The 25,794-nt window shown below is 44.8% G+C and overlaps 1 long non-coding RNA gene across 1 annotated transcript in view; it reads right to left on the bottom strand.

Moving 5' to 3' along the window:
• The window catches only part of LOC140213293 (uncharacterized), a 90,696-nt gene extending 65,272 nt beyond the window's left edge, over positions 1 to 25,424 (bottom strand). The window contains exon 1 of the long non-coding RNA XR_011890288.1: positions 24,768 to 25,424. This is a non-coding gene — a long non-coding RNA (uncharacterized lncRNA). The remainder of the gene's footprint in view (positions 1 to 24,767) is intronic.
• Between the last annotated feature and the right edge of the window lie 370 nt (positions 25,425 to 25,794).

The raw sequence follows: 25,794 nt of genomic DNA, 5'->3' as shown, positions 1-25,794 counted from the left end.
TACTTGTTCGTTCCTTAAGGGGACGCTTAAGAAGAACGAAAGAGAGTTAAGACTAACAAAACTGCCTTTAGAAACTATGTTTTCCTTATTTTGCACAAATTGGTTGACTATTAAGAAAGAAAACGAAGGTCGTAGTGGCATTTTTCATATTTCTCGTCCATATCCCAGCAGCGGCACGCCAGCGTGACGGCACACATTTCAAATTATTTATTTTTTCGCGTTAGGGGCTTTCGTACGTCAGTAGAAGTCCTTTAAACTTGGGTAAGTTCAGTCTTTAGATTTTTTTTTTCATAGCACAATGTATACAGACCACTTTCACCGATACAAAATTAACTAAGCGCAAGCAGGCGGCGTGAAAATGCATGACGTCATGGTGTACTCTACCCGGAACGTCAAGGCGGCGTCGCCTACCGTTTCTCGGTGTCGCATTTTTTATAACTGATCAAGCTGGAGACTTCTCACGGTAACAGTGGCGTTATTTTTTTTTTCTTGGGGGGGGGGGGGGGCGGGGGTAGTGGAGGGGTGGTAAGCTGGCATCTCAGGAAGGAAGGACAACAGGAGGTGAAAGGCAGAGAGGTTAACTATATTAAGTGTCCGGTTGGCCAACATCGTAGAATGACAATTTACTAAAGCAGCTGAAATAATGTTTTTCCCTTTTTAGTGTTCCTTCAGTGTGTTTCTGGTGAAGTGCTAATATATCCCGAATTATTTACAAAGTTGCAAGGAACATTCGTAATGTGGGTGGTTGCATTCGGATGAAGATAGCCTTCGATGTGGGCTCCTTTTTGACATCACCAGAGGTAACAGTTGTAAACGTATATAGCCTATCATGTCTTGGGCCAGGACAGGTAACTTCGCCCTCGGACTAGCGCTGCGTCTGCTTCCCGCACGACGAACTAAGTGACACTGGCTTCAAGGGGATACTGAAATTAATTAATTAATTGATTTACTTACAGTACAGTAAGTCCTTATAGAATGTTACAGGGTGGAATCACACAGATGCAACAGTACACCCTCAACTATCAGTCAGCGTACAAATAAAATCGCAAGAACAAAATACAACTCACGAAAGATACACTTCGTAGTTTCGTTCGAAAAGATGTTAAAATGTCAGCGTCAGGAAGAACTTCCGGGCCAAGGCTACATTCCATCGAGCTGTAGTGCGCACAAGAAATGAATATTCATTTGTACGCATTATACTCGTGATTTATATGGCAGAAAAAAAAAAACGTGTTGTGGCGGCGTTTTGCGTTAGTTATGTGTCTGGAGCCGTGCACTGCTCGCGTAATTTCATTTGCCATCTTTCCCACCTGGAGGAGCACGCTATAGGCCGTGCTGACGTGCAAAATTCTTCGGGATTGGTTAAGAGGTGCCGAGAAATCAATACAACAGCACGTACACCTCGTCTAGTTGAATGAGGAGTCTGACGGCAACTCTCCCAGTGTTCTGCGACACTTACAGGCGTCAAAACAATCACACGTCTCATAAATCACTAACTAACCGAGCTAACCAATAAGCGTTGAAAGAAGCAGCACATCTCAGCAGGTCAGTGCCGCAGGAAGCTATCGCTTGACTTGGAAAAAAAAAAAAACATCCTCCGATGAATTCCAACTCGAGTTTTTGTTTGGAAAGTGTCAACTTTACCTGGTAGATTAGTTAACATACAAGTGATTATCACACATTTACTGGCATTCGTCGTTGGTAGCGACACGTCGCCCATTATACAAGGAATGTCACGTACTAGGATTCGCTGTCTTTGCAAAAACTTTAGCTCTTCACATTTGGAGCACGTGGTAAGGTTGCCGTCATTTTATCTACTCAGGGCAGTGCGCGTTGTTTGCGTCACAAGCCGGCTTTGGATACAGTTTGCTTAAAATTAAGTTATGGGGTTTTACGTGCCAAAACCACTTTCTGATTATGAGGCACGCCGTAGTGGAGGGCTCCGGAAATTTCCTCCACCTGGGGATTTCCTTTAACGTACGTGCACCGAAAATCTAAGCACACGGGCGTCTTCGCATTTCGCCCCCATCGATATGCGGCCGCCGTGGCCGGGATTCGATCCCGCGACCTCCGTGCTCAGCAGCCCAACACCAAAGCCACTCAACAACCACGGCGGGTATACAGTTTTCTTTCTTTTTTTCGACGCATGCACACGCTTATCCGCACTTCGCCCACCACTCACTACGCGCCCCATGCAAGTCCCATACCTTCGAGTTCAACGGGCACAGACGCCCCTCTCCTTCAGCCTCGCAGGGAGCTGGCCAATTTCGCTCCGAGGAACTGATAACTGCGTGTGCGGAGGGGGCCTTGCCGCGGCCACGGTGACGACGGTAGTAGTCCTAACGATCGACGTCGGCATGCACTTGTAATTAAAGGCATCCCCCGTCTCGTGCTTCTCCACGTAGGAGGAATGGAGAGGAAGGAAGGGGAGCGCGAAGTCGCCTTCACCTTCATCGAGTTTTATACGGCGGAGCCCAGAAGGAGGTGAGGAGGCGAACCAAGGGCGAGTAACCACGAAGAATCGCCGCTGAATTAATTGAATGAAAGATGAACGTTTAGGTTGGCGCCCGACGAAGAAGGTTCGTCGACTGTTCGACGGAGAGGAGACGGCGCGCGATTTTGACGCCGTTCTTCCGAAGATTCCAGGAGCGGGATAGAGAGTGGGGGGGAGGAGAGGAGGAGGCGGATGAGGGGGCGTTATACATAGTGGGAAGCCTACATACGTGCGCGACTCCGTCTCTTAAGAGAAGAGTCGCGCACGTCTGTAGGCAACCTAGGTTGTACGCGATCGCTGCTCCCTCCGGGGATGCAAGTGAGACGCAATACCCCATCTGGACATTTGCGCGCAGTCAAACAAAAGCTACCTTGTGGGTTCCGTCAAACTAATCATTAGGATACGAACAACGCAGAGGTTCGTACGGAAATGAGGACTCGCTCAATAGGGGTAGAACAAAGAATGTCTAAAGCTAGGAGCCGATGTTTACACTGGGGGAATTGTCTTTGTCAGGGCGACGTCTCGTTCCTCTGACGAAGAAGAGTCCCCTTGACGAAACATTGGCGTATAAGGCTGCCCTGGTTCAATAAGGGCACTGTTATTAATAGCGTTCAAATAGAGAGAGAGAGAGTGAGAAATAGATGAAACGTGATTATGGAGCATCCAATTCCATGCTCCTGTTAAAGGGAAACTAAAGAGAAACATGATTTCTGCTGTATCTGTAAACTACACTTCTACAATATTGAAACAACCGCTCTTACCGCGATAAGATGCTTGGTAAGCCGGAAAAAAGTGCGTAAACAGAAGACGGGTGGTGACGTCTCCTTGAAGTTCTCGCATAAACTTGCTGGGACGCCACGGATTTTAACAGCGTCTTCTAGGGGCTAGGTAATTCCTTACTACACTACGTTGCAAGTGAGAAAAAAGTGAACATAGCGAGCTTCGAGAACTTTTGTTGAGCCAACGCGGCCTAAATACGAAAAAAAAAAAGAAGCTTTGGAATCCGTGACGTTACAGTGACGTACCGGCATAGGAGATGCGGCGCGAAGTTCGAAAACTGAAACTTTGACCTTCATTTTCTCTCCTAATTATCAACCCATTATTTCGAAATTAACCGGAACCCGCGTTTTCAAAGAGCGCTTTATTCGGGCAGACTGATTTAGTGTTTTGCTCTAGTGTCCATTTAACATAGACTGCCTGGCACACTCTGAAGTCAACGCGAAGGCTTATGTACCACGCGGCGTTAATCCTTCCGTGATACTTTTGTGCATCTGGCGCCGAGCACATAGGGTTTAGTGGTGGATAATGAAGGAGGCACTTTTTTCTTGTGGTTATTGTTCCAGGTTGCCCGACAAGACCCGTAGCCGTGGAGGCACTGCCCGCTACAGGTGGGACACAATTCTCCAGGTGTCTTGCAGACCGGTGGCCAAGCAAGCGGTGCGGAAAACGGGGGTCGTCGGGTCCGCGTGAACAGAAGAAAGACTCTATGATGCAAAAGAAAGAAAGGGACGTAGTGGGAAGTGGCAGCTTGGAAAACTGGCAGCTCAGACAAGAAGAAAGAAGCAGTTAGAAATTCCCCATGGCAACACAACGGCAACATGGAAAAGAAGGCCCGCACATCCTTATGCAAGAGTTCCGAGGATGCGGCTCGTGGTTGCTTGAAGAAAATGAGGTACATTGGAGATACATGGAGATTCTTTTTAAAGAGGAGCCTTTAACGGAGAGGTTTAAAGAATTGAACAAGAACGATCCATGGACGTAGGCAGGAAAAATGGATGCGAAAACGTGTGGAAAGTCATTAGGCCAATTGAAGGCACATACCGGAACCTTACTCGCTGTTCTCACAAAGGCGGCCTGAATTATAGCCTCGGAAAAGGGGGCGGAGCACAACCGCACATTGGGATTCTTGGAATAGGTGTGCGAGTTGGTTTGAAAAAAAGAAAAAGAAAAAGTGCAGCAAAAGAACAGAGGTTTCAATAAGCTGCGGTGGACCTCTGATGGCTGAGAAAGTCAGTTATACCCGGTGTGGCTATGACCGATGAGTGAGAGTTTATACATAACTCTCAACGAATTCATGCAGGGTTATTAGGTCTTGGGTGCTCTTCTCAAATACGCGTTCTCGAAAAATTAAGACGGACAAGGAGGCTGAGACAGATAACTGTGTCACTTTCCGGGCGTGGTTGCTAATGACCGATTAATGTGGTTATAAAGTTCAGCCTCGTTGACACCAAGTCGTAGAGGTGCGGTCTCCATTGACTTCCACAGTGCGAAGTTTAATGACGGGCACCCAACTTTCAGATATGTGTGCAGAGAGAACGGAGAACGAGCAGATATTTTAATCGGGCAAGCATCTGGCAGACTGCTCTACACTGGAGTAACGGAAAAAAGAAAAAGAAAGAATATCATAAGATGATGAGAGAGAAAGGGACGACGCGATGAAAATCGCCACTTAGTCACGTGAGGCCGCATCCGCGGACCAAAATGCTCGCCTAAACGCTACGGTTAATCCCGGACAAGAGGATAAAGAACAAGTGTGAAAAATTTGGAGGACGCTCAAGCTTCGCCTTTAAGAGTGGAACGCGATAGCATTTCAAGGTTCCCTGACTGCCTTTCGCATGCTTCCCGGCAACTGGAGCCCATGTAACCGTAATGTTTACAGTTTTGCTGGCCGCGAACGCTATGCACGCTATGCACGGGCTTTGTGGTAGAAACGCGGCCTCTTGCGTGAGCCGCCATACGACGGAGGCGAGCGCGAGCTGGAGGCATTGTAAAGAACCGGGCGCGCCGCTCCGTGGCCCCCGAGACACCCATCGCGCCGGCGCGTGCAAATGGCGGACGCCGCGGCCGGTCTGTGAACGCCGCGGCCGGTTTGCGTGTGTGAAAGGGCTTCTTTGAGTTTTCGCGTAACAGAACTGTTTTCTCCTATAGGTGGAATTATAATCCGAGAGCTATCGTGTCTGTAGGTTGTGTGTGAGACGTAGTTTGCGATTTTTCCACGTATTTTACCTTTAGAAATTCAATTAGTTCAGTAAATTCGTTGCGTCACACGGCGGGGCTGGGTATGGGCGGTTCCAAAAACTTTTTGTCGAAACGACGTCCGACGCCGACTCGGGGCACCGACGCTGGATTTTCCGCGACACGGGCTCCTTAACGCTATCGCTTTAAAACTATTATCACTTATCACCGTTGCAGAGTCTGTCGGCTCACCGCAGTGATTACGACACGTTATGGGTTATACTACAGATGGCGTTGAGAATGTTCAAGTTGCAATCGTGCTCTATAAAATCGGGCGCGTAGAACGTGTGCGTCAGTCTGCTTTTTAATGCCCCTATTAGCGAGTGCCAACAGCGAAAGTGAAGTATGCACAGATCTAAACGATAAAACATTTCATCACACGCTCCTTGCGTCAAACGCGGCCCACTAAGAGAGAATGAGTTAAAGAAAAATGAAAGGGAGCGAAGTCGATCAGGACTCAGCCCGGTTGGCTACCCTATACTTGGGAAAGAAAGGAAGATGGGAAGATTAAGGGAAGGAGGGAAGTCCAATACTGATGCGGCCGGACGTAGCGAAGTTCTCTGCTCGATATACCACAGACGGTAGCCCATTCCGGTATGGCCTTCATAAATTGCTACAGCGCATTTGTGGCCTTCTGCAAACGTGTTACACGAGGCGAACGGTTGCTAGATTTCGTCCAACGAGTGGGGTCTTCTCGTCTAGCTGGTCTAGAGCTGTGCGCAGGACAAGCCTTTCTTTAGTTTCAGAGGAAGGTGTTCTACAGTTTGTTCGCCGCCACCACGTGCATCGCATTCAGCGTTGTCGGTACTTCCAATCATGAACGAGTATACGCAGCGGTCAATGACACGGCGAGGCGTGAGCGACACAGACCGTTACCTTTCCCCCACTGTGGGCGGTCTGTGAAATATATATATATATATATATATATATATATATATATATATATATATATATATATATATATATATATATATATATATATATATATATATATATATATATATTGTGGGAATTTATAACCTATTCTTTGTCATCTGTACATGATCGTCATCATGTGGGGTTCACATGGGGTTCTTCTTCATCATCGCTTGTGGGGCTGGCTCTCGAGTGCGCTCCGTGCTGTGGGCGTGGTCGGTTCGCCCAATCTTTGACGCGGAATAAACGTCGTGATAACTGCTGCGTCACAATATATATATATTTATATATATATATATATATATATATATATATATATATATATATATATATATATATATATATATAACCAAATAAAGATCCAGGCACGTGTGACCTTGAATTCTGCACAGGTCTTCAGCTTCCAGCGCTGCATTCCAACGGCACTTGTCCTCAGCCACAGCGAGAACGTCGAAATCAGAAGCCGTGACTGCGTCGCTTCTTGCTTCCACCGTGAGCCTCTCCGCATATAACGTCCACCAAAGGGTTATCTCCCTCGGTCGAGCGCGGGAAACGGCCTCGCCCTATTCCAGATGGACAACTCGACCGCGCAAGCGGCTGAAGACGGCGTACGCCTCGGCGCTACACATACGGCACAGCTTGCACAGTTCCCCCTCTCCCCTTCACGCTTTCAATAAAGTTTACCAGCGGCAGCAAACACGAGATCTGCGACTTCCGCTTGTCTGAGCTCTCGCTCACACGAGACGGCGGGCGCTGGTGGCGGCCATAATTTTCAGAGCCAAGGTCGGCCGCCCGAGGGGGGGCGGGGGGAGGGGCACTGGCGCGACCGACATGTTTATGGCCGCTCCACACCGCGGCTTGGGAAGCAGGCGATCAGCATATGGCCGTTTCTCCCCTTTGAGATCGTGAATGGAGACGTCATAAAAGTGTGTGTGTGGGTTGGGGGAGGGCCTCAGGAACATGCACGAGTGAGCGGCAGGAATTTGTCCTCGCGTTCTTGTCGCAGGTGAAGTCGTTGGAGATGCTGCTACACGTGTCTAACGAAGTCGAATGAAGAGCGAAAGAACGCCTCGTGAAGCGTATCTGTAACACGCACTATATATATATATATATATATATATATATATATATATATATATATATATATATATATATATATATAATCTTATCATAAGAAGCCAACAAACAAAGACACCAAGGACAACACACGGGAAATTACTTGTACTAACTAATTGAAATAAAGAAATTTTAAATTAATGGAATTGAATTGCTGCGCAAGTTGTTTTTTCATACACTTTCAATCCCATTAATTTATAATTTCTTTGTTTCAATCCGTCAGTACAAGTAATTTCACGTGTGCTGTTCTTGGTGTCTGTTTGTTGGTTTCGTATGATATGATTAACAAAAATCCGGCCCCTCGGTTAAGCCCCTTTCTTCTCCCTCTCCCTCTATCTTTCTCTCTCTCTCTCTCTCACACACACACACACACACACACACACATTATATATATATATATATATATATATATATATATATATATATATATATATATATATATATATATATATATATATATATATATTGAAGATACCTTACAGGCCCCTTGACAGGACATTGAGAAAGGGGGGTAATAAAAGTGTAAAGTAACTCTTGAGTGTACAAACATACGGCTCAAATTTGCAATTTAACACAAAGACATGGAGAGGAATCGCTGATAATGTGGTATGACGGCAAATATAAGGTGGGGCAGGAAAAAGATAACATGAAAAATAAATATTGCCTGGCATTATACATATGGCAAAACTGCACACAAGAACTATAAAACATACAAATCACAATGACAACAGTAAAAAGAAGAGAAACTACAACCAAAGATAGACAGCCAAACATGCGGATTCTAGGCGCAGGAATAGTTTGCAGTGTTTCAAAGACGCACAACGGTAGGGCATGATAAAAACGCAGGAACTAATCACGTGCACAGTAAAAACATTTATCAATATAGAAAATGCAGTCGGGCACAAAGTGGGATACTGAAAAAACAACGACAACAACAACAGAAAAACGCGTGCAGGGGTACAAAAAATGACGGATGTCTTTGGTCTTAAAGCTGTAAAAATAACAAATAAATAAATATATGGGTGGAATACAAGACATGGCACAGGAAGTAAAATAAAATTGTAAGAACTAGTGGTAAGTTTTTATGGCGAAAAGAAAGAGTGCAGCAGTTGGCTGAAACTATCGTGGTCTGGTTCGGATGCAATGTTGTCTGGAAGACCATTCCACAAACGTGCGGCGCGAGGAAGAGCAGATGAGTTGAAGGCGTGAGTTGACCCATATAATCGCGTGAAACTTAAGTGATTATGCAACCGACGCGATGTAATGGAAGGAGCATCAAGGTGAAGGGGGCATGGTCTGTTGCTGTACGCGTATTTGTGAAAAAGGCATAAAAGGGCAATGTCGCGACGAGCACTAAGGGGTTCAAGTGAAAGATTGAGCTTAATTTGTGTTATGCTGTTATGGTTGTCATAATTGCGTGAAATGAAACGGGCGGCCCTATTCTGAGCCGCTTCAAGCATGTTAATTAAATGATTGTGGTAGGGGGACCACTTAGATGCGGCGAATTCAAGCTCTGGGGCAACGAAGGTCTGATAAGCTAGTTGACGAACGTGAGTGGGACAGTTATGTAAATTTCGACGTAAATATCCTAAAGATTTTGAAGCTTTTGCGCATATGATGGTAATATGATCAGACCAGGACAGGCTGGGTGTGAAATGAATACCAATGTACTTGTAAGATGATGGCTGCGACAGTTGGTAATCTTTAATGGTGTAGCAGTAGTCGGAAATCTTTTGCTTGTGTGTGAATGAGATTTTGCATTTTTCTGTATTCAACGACATGAGTCATTTTTTTACACCAGTTGTTAATGCGGTAAATATCGTTTTGCAGCGTTAAGTGGTCGTCGGCACAGGTTACTGGACGATATATGATGCAATCGCCAGCGAAGATTCGCATGCAGGAAGAAATGTTTTCTGGCAAGTCGTTTATGTAGATTAAAAACAATAGGGGGCCGAGGATGCACCCCTGTGGTACACCCGAAGTTACCTGAGAAAGGGAGGATTGGAAATTGTTGATTACCGTGAACTGCTGGCGGAGTGAAATGAAGTTACGGAGCCAAGATAAGGTTAGCGACTCTAATCGAAGGGCAGATAATTTAGAAATCACACGGCAATGGGCGACACAATATACATATATACATACATACATACATATATATATATATATATATATATATATATATATATATATATATATATATATATATATATATATATATATATATATATATATATATATAAGTTCAATAAGATTCTTTTAACACAACAAGCCATTCAATATGCAGATGATGCAAGCATTTTTCGCAGGAAAAAATAGCTCTAACGTAGAAAGAGAATTCAACGCCTCGCTCGCGCATCTGTCTGCATGAATAAATGCAAACAAAGTGCAGCTGAACGTTCGTAAAACAAGGTATATTGTTTTTCCAGCAAAGAACAAAAGAAATTCATGCGTCCGTCGACCTAGAACATGTCAGCACTCTAGAGCGCGTTTGATCTCAGGCGTTTCTTGCAGTTGTTCTTGGCGAAAATCTTAGCTTTAATGCACGCGTGCCGGTCCTATACGCCCATCCATCTCAAGATCACCAGGCATCTTGTCCAAATATAAACACTGCCTGCTCCTACCGCTCAAGTTCGGACAACGCTATTCCCTTGTAGAGTCCCTTCTGCAATATTACCTCCTTGTATGTGTTCTACTTCACAGCGTAGCCTCCATATAACACATAGGCTGCAGAAACGTGAGATTCGAAGCATTTATAGACAGCAAGGAACTGACCATTAATTGATCTTGTGTAACTTACACTAGCATTAACTGTTAATTAAAAAAATCGTTCTAACCCTGTAGCAGTTAACAAGCCTTTAAAACAAGACGTTTACAACTTTAGAACTTGAGATTTTGGGACTTTTCGTATTAGATCGCACTATGGATCACAGCTGACACTGAATGCCATCGCGGTGTTTCCGATTAAGGGACCATTTGCTTTTCCCCTAGCCAATGTATCAAGACTAGCCAAGTGTTCAAACAACTGTGAAAATGTACTTACTATTACGCATGCAAACTTGCAAATGTTTTGTGCTGGTACTGGTTCTCGTGCTCACATTTACGTGCTGTTTATGTCGCTGTTGATGCATGTCATTTTAACTGCTACTTATTATTTAAGATTTGTAACCGCCGCTTCTGCCTATGTGTGCACCTGCATGCTCTTACATAGCAAAATCATGTTGTGCTGATGCATGTCCCTTTGACAATTTATTGTTCTGTAGTACATGAGTGTTGACAAGTGCCCGAGACCACGTCAGGCACGTATGATGTCTTTAGTTTTGATTGCTAGACAGTGGCTGTCCGAAATAAATAAAAAAAAATACCATATATTTCGTGGGTTTTATGGGCCAGAACCACCTACCACCTAGGCTTCTTTAGCGTGCGCCTAAATCTAAGCATACGAGTGCTTTTGAATTTCGTTTACAACGAAATGATCGGGATCGAGCTAGGGCCCCGAAGCTCCGCAGCGCAACGCCATAGCCACTAAGCTACGGCGGCGGGTAGTTCGTAAAACCGCGAGTGCGCTGTAAACAGAAAAAGGAACTATGCACCCCTAAGAGTGTTGGGTTTGTCCAACGGATGACATCCGTTATCCTTAAGAAATAAGATCGAGTCACTAATGAGGATAAATAGCATAGTTTTCTTTTTTTTTCTTTTTATTCTTGTTTTTCGTGTGGTGGAGGCGGTGGTGTGATACCTCTCCTGGCAAGTAAGCATGATGAGAGTTGCGACAGACGACACGGGCACGGAACGAAATAAGATTTATTACCTATAGTTGACAAAACTCAACTCTCGGGTCAGGCATTTCGCTGCGCACCAGGTAGTCACAATTAGTCACGAATTCTGTTTTTATAAGAACAAAAAAAAACCTGCTTTGCATTAGTACACAGATTTCCATTACGGCTTCTCTCATCTCAGCTGCAGCTTATGGTGTCGCTGTCACGCACTAGAAAAAAAAATTTACGCCCTTAAGATTGAGTGTGTTATCCATACGTCACCCTTAAGGGTGGAAGCATTTGTACTGCGATAAGAGCATCAGAGAGACAGCGCCCAAAATTCAAGCAGACTAGTTTGAAGCAGAGACTAGTTTCGTTTACCAATCACGTGCTCGCCGCGGCGGCTCTGTGCCTCTGGCGCTCGGCTATACTTAACAGGAGGTCGTGGGTTCGACTCCCTGGTGCGGTGGCCTTAATCCACCGGGGAAGGGGGAGTGAAATCGAATGCACGCTCACGCTCGTGTAATTGTATTTTGGCGTACGTGAAGAAAAAAACAACAGTACATTCTCCAAAAGGACACCGTGTATATTGTTTACCCGCGACAAGCAATTCGGTCTTTTCTCTCTCTCTGGTTGGTTGGTAACAACTTTATTGACAGTGGTGCAGAGCATTCGCCGACGGGGTTCTTAGGTCTCCCACGTGGGGACGTCGAGGTGTTTGTTGCCTCGCCGCCGCCTCGCGGGCCTGCTGTACGGTCCTCTCGAACTGTTTTTTTTTTTTTCCCGCTTGATTCGGAACCCGTTTTCAACCCAGCTGTGACGAATAGCGGCTTCATATATCGCTGAGGGCTATAATGCCGATCGCGTCTCTATACACCATTTGGCCTGCTCGTGCACACGTTATGCTCTAGATTGTCTACGCACAAGCAAGTATGATAGCACGAGGGGGATCATCAAGTGTAATAACCAGTGCGTCCGTATCTATCAAAAGGCCCAGTGAGGTTGTATCACGACGGCGAGTCTGTCTTTTTATTGGTCATCCACAATAACCAAAGAACGATTAATGCTATACCGCGATGGGTTTTCATTTCGTTGACATTTCGCACACCGAGCCATACGAGGGCAAATTTACTACTATTATTATTATTATTATTATTATTATTATTATTATTATTATTATTATTATTATTATCATAATTATTATTATTATTTGCTGTTGTTATCGCGCGGCGTGTTCTGTATAGTACAGTAATCGGCTTTATCAGGCGTCCGCTATTGAGATAACCTGCAACTAATTGCCCGTTGTGTCAAACCGTATTATCGCGTTCACTTACGCTAGCTGCCAGAATTCAGTCCAGGCTACAAACGTGTTTCGTAAGTAAGGGGGTGAGGTTCCGCCCACGGGGAGATACGAGCCGAAAGCTCAACACGGTAAAACAATTGATACACGGCAATTAAGGGGACGCCAACTGCGCAGTAAACGAAGGAAGTTATCCAAGTTGCTAAACGCTACGTATCCCACTCGTTATAAGGGCCAACTGTCCTTGGTGCGGTGGCATACCTACCCTAATACACATAACCTGGGAGTGCACTAAGCACCCTCATAGGCCAAATACCAGTAGGACAATGGAGCAGTGGGAGGCACAGCTCGCCAGCTCCGACCTGGCAGGACAAAAGTCCTTAATTAGCCAGGTCAGGCAGGCGGCAGAGGCCAGTGGGGCCCTGGACTGAGAGGCTCCGACCACCCCTCCTTCAAATCTTTACAATTTCAATAAAGTTTCTCTCTCTCTCTCTCCACGTAAGTACGCCGCAGCTAGCTCGCACGAGAATGTGATTAGAAAACGCTCAAACACTATCTTTAGCAGCCAGTTGCGCCTGTGATTGCGTACTCATGGCTGCAAGCGAGCTATTGCCGTTGGCACACTGTTTGAAGGAGAGGAGTCGAAATTGGTCGTCGTCATAAACGAACCTACGCAATTAGAGAAATCATTAAATATTTAGTGTCTATATTAGCATGCGCACATTGCGCTTTTTCTTTCTTCATTTTTTTTTTTTGCGTTCAGTGATCCTTGAATTGCTTACGCTGAAGTGTTACCGTACAGTGAATCATCCGTACGGCTGATGTGGCCAGGCGGCATCGCTAGGACTTCATAATTTCAAAACGACTGTGCAAGACGGCTACAAAACGTCTGCGCCAAGAACTACAAAGCGTTCCGAACAACAGGAGCAGGAACGACCCTGCCACTGTGAGCTGTTAGAATTCGCCATTGCCGTGTATCCGAAAAAAAAAAAAAAAAACCTTCTGCCCACATTTTGATTCGCCTCTGTGGACAGGGAGGAGACGCCTGCGCTAACGTCCTCAATGGCGGCGCGCCGCACTGAATCCACAAAATCATCTATACTCCACCGATTGTTCGTTTGGCACGCGAGAAGAAAAAAAAGTGCCTGAAAGGTCCAATAAGTCTGCGCGACATTAGCTTTTATCGTTATCGTTATGTACACGAAAGCACGCAAGCGCGAAGCGGAAAAACAAACGAAATGCTCAGTACAGGAAAGTCGGAGAGCTGGCGGCTAATTCTTAAGATGGACACCACGTCCAATTCTTTTGACGCAGAGAGGAGAAAAAAAAAAAAAGGAACAAGATGCGGGATGCTAAAGACGAGAGGGCATCGCCCGCAGCATTGCAGTGGAATGAACAACGAACGCGACAATGCGGAACCAACTCAACCAACAACCGAGGTGAAAGAACAGTGAAAGTACCGAGTCGCACCACCGGCGACTGGCTCCTCAAACTGGGAGCCACGCTCGTTTACTTGGAAACGCGGCGAGTAAATGCGCAAAAAAAAAAGAAAAAAGGAAAGCACAACAGGGACAGAAACAGCGGAGACAAACATTTGCGAAGTGATTAGAGAAGGCAACAATGTGCAACACTTTGGCAGCGCAACTGGGGATTTGCGGCGAAGGCGACCGAAAAAAATAAATAAAGCGCAATGACTTAACGAGACACATAATGCGCGCTGCCTTTCCGGCTTCCGATCGATGGCTTGGGGACGTGAGACTAATACGGACTGCAAAGACGGCTCTACGCGTAAGCGAGCCATAGGCGTAGTCTTTTTTTTTCTTTTTTTTTCTTTTTTTGCCTTTGTGCGCGGGTGCCGAATCGACTGCCGCTGGCTTTGTTATCGGCTCGGCCTTGGCCCGAATCTCGCGTTACGGACCGGCGAGGCGACGGCTGATGCAACGGAATCAATAAAAACACGCAGGCGCGGTATAGGGTTAGCCGGCGAGGACTGTACACAGGCGGAAGTAGTGAGAGTATACACTGAGAGGCTCGTAGGTGTATTATACACGTACTTACACGTGAGCTGCAAATGGAAGTCAAACAAACGCCAGCCTCTCGTATACGTGTTCCGGATGGAAGCGGTTCGCGCTCCCCGACCGTGGTCTCTGAACTGACTGTCGGCGTATTTCTCTGATGGTTCTCGCGCTTTACGTAATTGCGTCGGGGAGCTGGCACTCGTTTTGTTGTCGACGCGAAAGGTGATACACAGCTGGAACCGACCGCGAGAGCGAGCAAGGGCGGAAGACATTTTTTTTTTTTTTTTCGTAGCTAGAAGTGTTGCCATGCAGTTGTATTTTGTAACGATTCACTTTGTTTATCATTATCGTTTTGTCTTTGTGTGTGTGGCCCGAGCATCGAGCGACACTCTTGTTCATTGCACAGCACTTCCGGTTCACCTCCTGAGACGACCGGGGAGCAAATTCAATATAAATCAGAAAACTAGAAAGAAATGGTAGAGTACAGAATTCGTGGGTTTCACTATACATGCGCTGTCAGTGCAAAAGTTTAGTTACAAGTTCAGTTACTGAAGTGTCTGGAATAATTAGAATTAATTAGAAATCATTGAGACGACCGGGGACAAAATTCAACATATATAAGAAAAAAAATCGATAAAATAGTACAGTACAAAATCCATGGGTTTCATTATAGATATGATATCGGAGCACAACTTTAGTCACAAGCTGAGTTACTGAAGTGTGTGAAATAATCATAATTACTTAGAAATCACTGATTACCGCACAGCAAAGCACAGAATCGTAGATATTAGAGACCCGCGACGTGAGCACGACTTCGGCGAAATTCCTGGAAACCCGGCAGTAGAAAGCGTAAGTAATGACGTACCTACTGACGTCACGCACAAGAAGGTGGCATGACATTTAACCGGCTAATTAATGAAAAACAGTTGCCTCCGAGTTAAGTTTGTCTGTTGCGTTCACATAAAGTCAACCTAAACAACACCAACACCGGGGTGCGAGTGCCTCTAAGAGACACCTAAGTCAAAGATTAGGGTCGCCCACCATTCTTTTTTCATTGTTTCCTGCCATTGCTTCGGACACCGGACGACGTCGTCGATCGTTATTGGTTAGAACGCGGTCACTTGTCGCGACGCACGATTACGGAAGAATAATGCAAAATGAAATGAAACATTGCAAAACACGGACGTCGGACTGAAATTATTGTAACGATTCCATTTGTTCCCTCCATTCTTATCTTCCTTCGTCATCAGATCGGACGCTAGTAAGCCATGGTTGTCGTTAGGCTTGTTAACTATGGGCACCACGCCTAAGACGAAAAAGAAGAAAAAAATAGAAAAATGAGATACATCGTTAGAAAATGCGACCCTGAAGCCGCGTATTATCGGTAAACGGCCGGCTGATGATGAACTGTTTGGCCCATCGAAGTTTGCTAAGGTATTAAAATAGCGCTAAACAGGAATAGTAATTACGTTTGTGTTGCAAAATTGCTTTTCGAAAGTACGAGAAAACTCACTTTCACCGTGAATTATAAGGCTTGGCGAGCTAGAAAATACCGAAGAACGCGTGCCGACTTTAGAATGATGGCCAAGATTTTGACAGGATGTGTGTGCTTTGGTGTAGTCTAACTGTTCATTGCTGGTTGTTCATAGTTAATTGGCCACACTGTTTTTTAAAGTCGCCAATGACTATGCCTAACAGGTTTCGACAACCTTTCTTTTTTTGCGTAAATAATGGCTGGTGGAGAGCTTGGGCTTCGGTTTCTCCGCCACGGATGAAACATCTGCCGGGATTTGCAAATGGATTTAAGCTATACATCAGCCGTTGATACTAATTTTGGTGTTGCCGAAGTGCGCTTAACCAAACTGAGTTCTGCAAAATTAGAGGCGCATCATGCACGAATTATTTCTTTTGTGATTTCGCGCTGCTTCTGAATCAGACTTTTTACAAACAAATCGCGTTGCTGATCACTGACATCATAATATTTTTTTTCTTGAAACCTTATGGTTAGGAAGCCACGAGCCCCTGGGCCCGTGGTGACCTTGTGGGCCCAACCACAAGGTCACCCGTCACCACCTTTTTTTCCAATAAAGTCTTTACTCACTCACTCAACTTATTAAACCGACGCGCTTCACATGCAAATGTGCAGATTTAAGTGCCTGCGTCCCGCATATAATTGTTCTCATTATTTGCCAGCAATGAGCATACGGTGTGCTCCTTTCTAAGTTTTATGCAGTTTTATATAAATTGCTTGCTGCAGGTAACATAATTCTAGTCCTTTAACTGGATTATGCAGAAAGACGGACATTATAGTTGCACTAAAAGTCAAAATACATATTCAAATAATTAACAAAAGCTCACCAATTATGTTCCTAATTGATTACTTAACGGCACAAACTGCAATCTATTAATTGTGGCCGGTGCGTTCCAAGAAGATACCATTCCAAGTAGATACCTACTTGGAATGGTTTTCCAGAAGAGCACCATGCAGTTTGGAGATATGTGCCATCAAACTCGCCGTAAAAATGCCCTGTTGGTCCACTTACTTCTTTAACAAAACGCTCTTTTACGCATTGAAGCACAAAAGCAACTGGAACGCCCATGCATTTCGTCCTACACTTTGAGCAATGAATGAATGAATGAATGATCGAGCGAATGGGCGAACTAATTGGACAAAAAACGCCTTTGCTGTGGAATCATTAGGTATTTGCGTATCATCCTTAATTGGTATCTTGGCTTTCCCTTGCCTTCTCGTAGTCAAGCCTTTGGCTCAGAACCAGAGATTAAATCGATCGCTGGCTATTCTAAAAGAAGACACTACTTAGGAGCGGGTGTCATCCTGGAAATTCACTCCAGTGGATCTGTTTGTACTCACCCGCTACAATTCGTAAATTGCAATTCGTGCCGTAAGGTAAATAATTAATAAGTAAATTAGCCAATTTCTTGTATTTAGTTGATTATGTGTTTCGATTTATTTTGCTAGTAATGTCCACCTGTCCGAATAATCCAGCTCAAGGATAAGAAGTATGCTAGCTGCCCCAGGCGATCTTTAAATATTTTGTAAAACTTAAAAATGATGACTCCGTATAGTGCGACATCCCTGCAAAGAAAGCTGGTGGTGGACTAAAAAATCGTGTGCATTAAATCACGTGTGAGGATAACTATTTATATTTGAAAAAAAAGAAATAACGACATCACACACACTCTCTAGAAGACATCACTCTGTTTCCATTAAATAACCTTATAACGCTGCAAGGCAACCCCTTCGAATTTACCTATGTCATGAGCGAGCATTAAAATGAGCTCGAAGCTCTACTCGTGTTCGATAAGTTCACAAGAGCAAAACCGATAGTAGAACGAGAAGATCGGAAACCGAGGTGCGCATTTTGTGTTAAGCACAACCATGTGAAAGCGGAGGACTGCATAGGGGAAATTACTTCGTTTTCAATTGAAGTGCATAATTGACAAGCTAAAGGCAAACGAAAATGGACTACAAGACAATTCTCCGCCGGTGGGATCCGAATCCACAACCTCAGAATTAGGCGTGAGTTGCACTATCAAACTGTGTTACGGCATCAACTGCTCCCACGTGTACATTGTTGTGTATATTTGTACCTGTGCCCAGTATGTACAAATACGTAAATACCCAATGTTTGCTCAGCAAAGGCTTTTTCTGTCCAATTAGTTCGCTCATTCGCTCGATCATTCATTCATTCATTCATTGCTATCATCCTTAATTGGTGTCTTCGCTTTCCCTTGCCTTCTCGTTGGTTAATCGCTGGTTATTCTAAAAGAAGACACTGCTTAGTGTTGCAACGGTGGTGATGTGCAGACGAAAGTAATCAGCAGAAACGCTAATGTTTCTTTTCTTCAAATCAATAATGAAGCTATTGATTTTTCAAGCAAGTCCTGGTTGTAAGAATCTCCGGGAAGCGTGATTAAAGCGCAGTGTCTTCGATCAGGAGGCTGCGCCGTGCCGTACTCCCCAGCAGTACAATATAATTAGAATTGTGTGTAGAGAACTTGGAGACTTCAAAAAGACACTAAGATAGACACGACAAGCTGGATGCAAAGAAGTCAAGAAGAAAAAAAGTTGGTGTAGGTTTACAGAGACGGCGAGCAAGAAATTTGGTAAGAAAACGCGTATAACGCAAAGGACAGTGCGCCTTTGTCTTTGAGGCCCGAGACGACCTGCATTAGGGCAAAAAAAAATATAAAGAAAGAGGCTGTACACGAGAAAGAATCCTGAGAGGACTCAGCGCATTGCGATCACGGAATGCCAATATATTTACCGATCCAGAACCGCAAGGATCGTCCACAATCTAGAACCGCTGGGGTGCAAGATTTATGGGAGGGAGCGTTAAAGGGACACTAAAGCAAAACACTAAGTAGGTTCGGACTGACAAAGTATCGTTTGAGAACGATATTGTCGGTAATTTCGCGATAATAGGTTCATTATTAGACGGGAAAATGAAGCCCAAGGTTCGATTTTTTTAATTAGTTCTTAAAATTTTGCTTCGGAACAACAGCAACAACGTAGGTACGTTAGTTTGACGTCACGGATTTCGAAGTCTTTCTCGTGTTTGGACCGCGTTGGGCCTCAGTAGAAGTTCCCGAAACTTGCCATGTTGAGTCCCTGGTTTCTTTAGGACAGAATGTAGTTAATTTTTTTACCTGTAAAGAAATCACTAGGGCCTAACAGGGGCCATCAAAATAAATGACGCCACGATGAGGTGCTCCTGGAGCTTCAAAGCAGCGTCGCCCCGCGAAATCAGTTGTCTTTCTTTTTGCGTCTTTTCTGGCTTACCAAAGGTCTTCTCGCGGTGAGAGTGGTGTTTTTCGTATTGTAGGAGAGTAAGTTACAAATGGGGCAGGTGAAATCCTTTTTCTCGTTAGTGTCCCTTCAATGGGTCAGCGGTCAAGATAAACGAGAATACATTTAGAGAGTTTCGGCAGAAAAAAAAAAGTAGACATATTGCCGAGGTTGTTGTAGGCATAAGTAAAGTTACACGATGAAGAAGAGATAGGCAATAGGCTAGACTGCAATCGATCTAGTAATGCCCGATTAGCTAAAACGTGCTAGTTAGGTGACTATTTCTGGACACCTCGTTGCAAAGGAAATACTCGTCAGAAATCATCAATCGTAACTATTATCATACCGTCGAGGTAGCCTTTAGAGTCAGGGCCTCTCGGTATATAAGCACGGAAGTAAGCGCCCGCACTTGTTCGTAGAAGCTACTCAGTGCGCGTGCTTCGACAATCTTCTTTCAAACTGGCATCCATAGGCGCTCGGATCTTCATAGTGCAACACGTAAATGGAGAACAGGGCACATGGCCTAATTTGTTCTTGTTATCTTTTCTTCGAATTTTCTGCGCCGCGTCATGGTTGACGTCCGGTGGTTCATTCTACAAAAGCTCGTTCTCCATTTTTGATGCCACGCTGGTGTAGCTGTTTGTGTGCGTGTCAGTCTGCTGCGTGTATTTGTGCGCTGGCGGTGTGCGCCACGTCGGCCGTCCACCCGACACCTAGAGGTGCCATGTCTCTGCCAGACTAACACCACTCGTTTCTGATTAACCCATCCAGGTGCCAATTATTTCTGTTGATTTAAAACTTATTTTAACCCCATTTCCTAAATCTTCAAGATCATAAGAAGACGTACAGTTGCGGAATATCATCAGAATTTTCAATTCTTTCAGGAGCTTTGTCAAGTGTGCAGAATGTGGACTCCACAGAAAAACTCACTAAAGGAACATCAGACAGAGAACATCAACTATTTCATGTCTAGCAGGCTTCAAAAGCACCTACCTATCCAGCCGCTTGAAATTATGCCTCGTGCAACACATCGTGAAAAACAATGAAAGACGTGAACCCGCTGCGTACGACAAACTCGCGTCGAGCAAAAGTACCCTACCGTCTACCTTCCCACTCATTCTACTAAAAGATTTTATTCAAGCTTGTAGCACAATTCCAATTAGAAGTGTTCCAATATGCATGTGACGCATTTTAAATACCATTACTTTCATCACTGATTTCGCCGTTGATGCACAATCTCGGCGAACACAATTGTGTACACAGTGCCTTAAATGGTTAAAGTCACAAGATCTCTCATTTACGTTTAATCCTTTTTGCCAAGCTTTCAGGCTTGAAAGTTAGGACAATGAACGGGACGTTGCGTTATAGACGAAGGTGTCGTAGGACGGCTGACCAAAAAGAAAGGCACGGGTACGTCTCTACGGCGCCTATCCGCAGTTGTATCAGCACTAAAGATAAGGAGGAGCCTCGAGAGATGCTCGACTCATCAAGGACAGCTCCGTTCCGCCTGCACACACGCGAGGGTACGCCCGTATCGTTCCCCGATTGCGCGACAGCGAAAGTGTAGCAGTGAAAGTATCATGCAAGACGTGTGTAAATGAATAAGGCGAGCAACAAGCGGCGAGAGAAATGCACGATCCGTTGGCTGGGCAGAGATAACTCTATTCACGGTGAAACATTCCTCGACCGATAAGATGTTCCGCAGTAAGCCAGACGCGCCAAAGAGTTGAGCGACGATTGCTCGATAGTGTAAAACTGGGCTAGGGGGGCGTCGGGGAGTCCGCCAGTCTGGCGTCGGGGGTCCGATACTGCGGCGCAAATCGCGACACGTGTTCTTGGAGAGAGAGAGAGAGAGAGAGAGGTCGGGCTTCGTCCGGCTTTTCGACACTTTGTTGCAGTTTCGTCAAGAGCGTCTTCTTCCGTGCCTTGGGTCCTCAACGCGACCTTTTAACCCTTTGAGCTCCTCATGCCTGAAAACTGCTCAGGAACGCGGTGCAAATCGCGACACGAGTTCTTGGAGAGAGAGAGAGAGAGAGAGAGAGATCGGGCTTCGTCCGGCTTTTCGACATCTTGTTGCAGTTTCGTCAAGAGCGTCTTTTTCCGTGCATTGGAGTCCTCAACGCGACCTTTTAACCCTTTGAGCTCCTCATGCCTGAAAACTGCTCAGGAACGCATCGCTTTTAAACTCGGTGCTTCCTACTAGTGACCTTGCCCTCCCCCCCTCCTTTTTTTTTTTGTTTGAATACTTCGGTTAGATTATAAGGTCAGCATCTCCGATTGAGTAGAGAGAGTAACTGGATATGCGTGATCCTCCTCCTAAAAAAAAAAAAAAAAAAGCGTTTTTATTGGTCGACACAGAAAAAGGTGTGATTTATTTATTTATTTAGCTTTTTATTAATTTATTTAATTCAACACGTGGCAGCCCAGAAGGGCAACCGCAGGGATGGGCTGAGTACAAGATACAAAAATGGAAAAATCACAAGAAGCCAACAAACGCTGACACCAAGGACAACATAGGGGAAATTACTTGTGCTTAATAAATGAAATAAAGAAACGATAAACTAATAGAAATTAAAGTGGATGAAAAAAAGAGGCGAAATGCGAAGGTTGTGGGTTCGGTTCCCCACCTGCGGCAAGTTATTTTTTCATCCACTTTAATTTCCATTAATTTATTGTTTCTTTATTTCATTTATTAAGCACAAGTAATTTCCCCTATATTGCCCTTGGTGTCAGTGTTTCTTGGCTTCTTATGATATGACTAATAAAAATCGGGCCCCTCGGTTAACCCCCTTTCTTCTCGTTGAAAAACGGAAAAAGAAAGATGCAATACAAAATCAATAATTCACAACATATAAAAGGAATTGAGCTGGCCATAAGGACAAGACGTGACCGGGCATTTAAACTCTACTTAAACGCCTCGGTGGCGATGATGAAAAGGATTTATACTCAACTTATGATGGCGTCTACGGGGTGTGATGTTGTTGCTGAGCAGATGAAGTCCGGCAGAGTTAATCAGCTAGTGCACGCAAGAACTTTGAAGGTGTTGAATCCTGGATTTTTGTGTGCACTTGCAGGGTTCGCAAGGCACTTGACCGGTGCATTTCGTCCTCTGTCATGACAGGACAGCCTAAGCCAGATTGGTGGGAATTACCACCCCCCCCCCCCAAAAAAAAATAGAGAACTGACGGGGATAGTGGACTTAAACTACTCCCATACTCCTCATGAATTCTGATTATACATCCGGAGACGAATACGTTACCTAATCGCTAGTGACGTAGTTCTGAAAATGATGAAAAGCTGGGTACCCGACTGAGTAACGGAAGACTGAAGAGGTTAAGCGAACTTGACGACCTCAGCATGTCGTGGGCGATTGCCCTTTCTTTCTCTTTTCATTATGATAACCCCAACTCTGCAATAGACATTCCCTCATCATCATTTCTTATTTCAATAGATTTTTCACACTATCTTTAGACTTGCTTCCAGGTTCTAACCATATTGTAAACCATATAGTGTGGAAAAACAAACAAACTATAATAGCTTGTTTTCTGTTTTGTTTTGTTCTTGTTTTATAAAAAATAACGTTATTTTAGGCCCTCGGCGTGGCTGCCAGTCTAGTTTTCCAGGGTTCACTTGACCAGAGTTTACTTGACTTTGTTAAGAAGTACGTCTCTGGACCCTGTGCTTTGAGTAAGCCTAATTGCTTGTTATATGTTTTATATCCTCCTTTTCTCGTCATCGTCACCCATCTTATTCCTCTTTCTTTTCCTCTAATCCCCAAGCGCCACAGTATAGCAGGCTAGAGGATTGTACCTCAGGCCGACTTCTCTGCATTCGTACCATTTCGTACCCTGCTACGCTTCCCTTCCTTTGGAATCCAATCCGTAACCCTTAATGACCATCGGTTATCTTCCCTCCTCATTACATGTCTTGCCCATGCCCATTTCTTTTTCTTGATTTCAACTAAGATGTCATCAACTCGCGTTTGTTCCCTCGCCCAATCTGCTCTTTTCTTATCCCTTAACGTTACACTCATGATTATTCTTTCCATAGCTCGCTGCGTCGTCCTCAATTTAAGTAGAACCCTTTTCGTAAGCCTCCAGGTTTCTGCCCCGTACGTGAGTACTGGTAAGACACAGCTGTTATACACTTTTCTCTTGAGGGATAATGGCAACCTGCTGTTCATGATCTGAGACTGCCTGCCAGACGCACCCCAGCCCATTGTTATTCTTCTGATTATTTCAGTCTCATAATCCGGATCCGCGGTCACTACCTGCCCTAAGTAGATGTATTCCCTTACCCCTTCCAGTGCTTCGACACCTATCGTAAACTGCTGTTCTCTTCCCAGACAGTTAAAGATTACTTTAGTTATCTGCATATTAATTTTTAGAGCCACCCTTCTGCTTTGCGACTCCATGGTCAGTAAGCATGCATTGCAATTGGTCTCCTGAGTTACTAAGCAAGACAATATCATCAGCGAATCGCAAGTTACTAAGGTATTCTCCATTAACTCTTATGCCCAATGCTTCCCAATGCAGGTCTCTGAATACCTCCTGTAAACACGCTGTGAATAGCATTGGAGAGATCCTATCTCCCTGCCTTACGGCTTTCTTTATTGGGATTTTATTGCTTTCCGTCGTTAAGTACAGCGTACTTATTAAGGCGAAAGCCTTAGATGGCTCATGGGTCGAGAGAGAGAGAGAGAGAGATCATTAGGGAAAGGCAGGGAGGTTAACCAGGCTGAGCGCGGTAGCTATACTAACAAAGACGAGGACAGGGAAAGAAAACACAAAACGAGGACAGGGCGGTACTTTATTAGCGGTCAATGTGATATGCAGCAAGCACCAACCAGGCCACACTGAAGTTCTTCTCGAGCCTGGTAGGCTACTCTGCCCTGGGGAAGGGGGAAATTAGACTGAAAAAGGAGATGGAAATCCGACGACCATCCGGCGTTATGGCAGCAAAATTCAAGCGCATACGCCAGTGAGCCATCGATTTGCTTATCGTTAAAGAGCTCGATTATCTCTGTTTGCGTCGAACGGACACATTTAAAAATAATCGGTGTGGCCACAAAGGTGCCTGCGTGTGGTTTTCCCGATTTTGTTCATATTTGCCGAGCAATGTACAGGTGTCTTATGACGCCTTGAGGAGTACAAAAGTATGCGTGCGAGAAGTGGAAATAAATGTTGAAAGTTGAAAGAAATGTGTGTTTGTCGAATTTGCCTTTTCGTGTCCCTCTCATTCTTCCTGCGCTACAAGAAAGTAGACGGCACCATGTATACAAGTCTGTGTAGCTACCCTCATCGATTAAAGCGTTAAAACAAAAATAAAAAATAATTCAGCAAACCTGCGTATGTGTCTTGATGGTCTTCATAGACTTGCCACGAACCGATCTAACGTGCCGTTAACCACGCAGAATCAGTGGCCATGCCTGCGAGAGCGAAAAAGAGAACAAGAGAGGAGCAAGTAAAGAGAACACAAGTAATAGGAAGTAACGGCGCATTCGAATGAGAATGTCAAAGTATTGTAACGAATGTCTCGTGAACGCGCAGGCTTTCGCCTTGATAGGTGGTGGTGGTGGTGGTGATGTTGAAGCAGGCGGGGTTAGCCTGGCATACATAGCCGGCCCTTGATACTCTTTAGCGTATACGCTAAAGTGACTGTCAAATTTCCTTAAAATTGCAGTTCGTATATTATTAGGCTTTTGCGCTTCATTCTATATACATGCGTATTTCTAAGTAAAATATTGTTCGTAACAACGAGTGGCGCGCACATCTCTCAATGTGCGGCGTCGCACACGATTACTGTCGTACGCGCACGACATTCTGATCGCGCATACAAGCTAGAATCATTCCTCCCAGCTCGCTTAGGTCTCCCAGAGAGGACATGGTTCCGTAATCAAATGCGCACGCGTGAATATGGCAGCACTAGCAACACGGTGAACTGCGTATCACGTGTAAAAGCGTCGCCTTCACTTTAAAGAAATTAGCTTGACTTGGATAAAAAAAAACACACCCTCGACTCGTTAATGACCCCAGACATTGAACAGGAAACCACGGAAGTGCGTGGCTGTAATTGTAGAAATAATTTAACAGCTTCGGAAAACGCGAATCGCGGGAAAGTCAGCTTCACCAAGAAGAAATAGCTCTTTCTCACCGCCATGACAGCACTTGTAGCTAGTAGTCTGCCTCGCACCGATGCCGGCGTATAATCGCTATCGCGCTCATCTGTCACAGTTTCCGGCGTGCTTCCTGCGAACGACTAGATTCGAATTGCAGATAGAAAAATTTGGATAAAAAAAATTACCACTGCGTTTTCCGCGTTACCACTGCATGATTCGACACTCTGACTGGTGAGTTTTTCATTGTAGTAAA

The sequence above is a fragment of the Dermacentor andersoni genome, chromosome 9 (genome assembly GCF_023375885.2).
Source record: "Dermacentor andersoni chromosome 9, qqDerAnde1_hic_scaffold, whole genome shotgun sequence".
Taxonomy (NCBI): domain Eukaryota; kingdom Metazoa; phylum Arthropoda; class Arachnida; order Ixodida; family Ixodidae; genus Dermacentor; species Dermacentor andersoni.
This window is presented reverse-complemented; position numbering and strand designations above follow the sequence as displayed.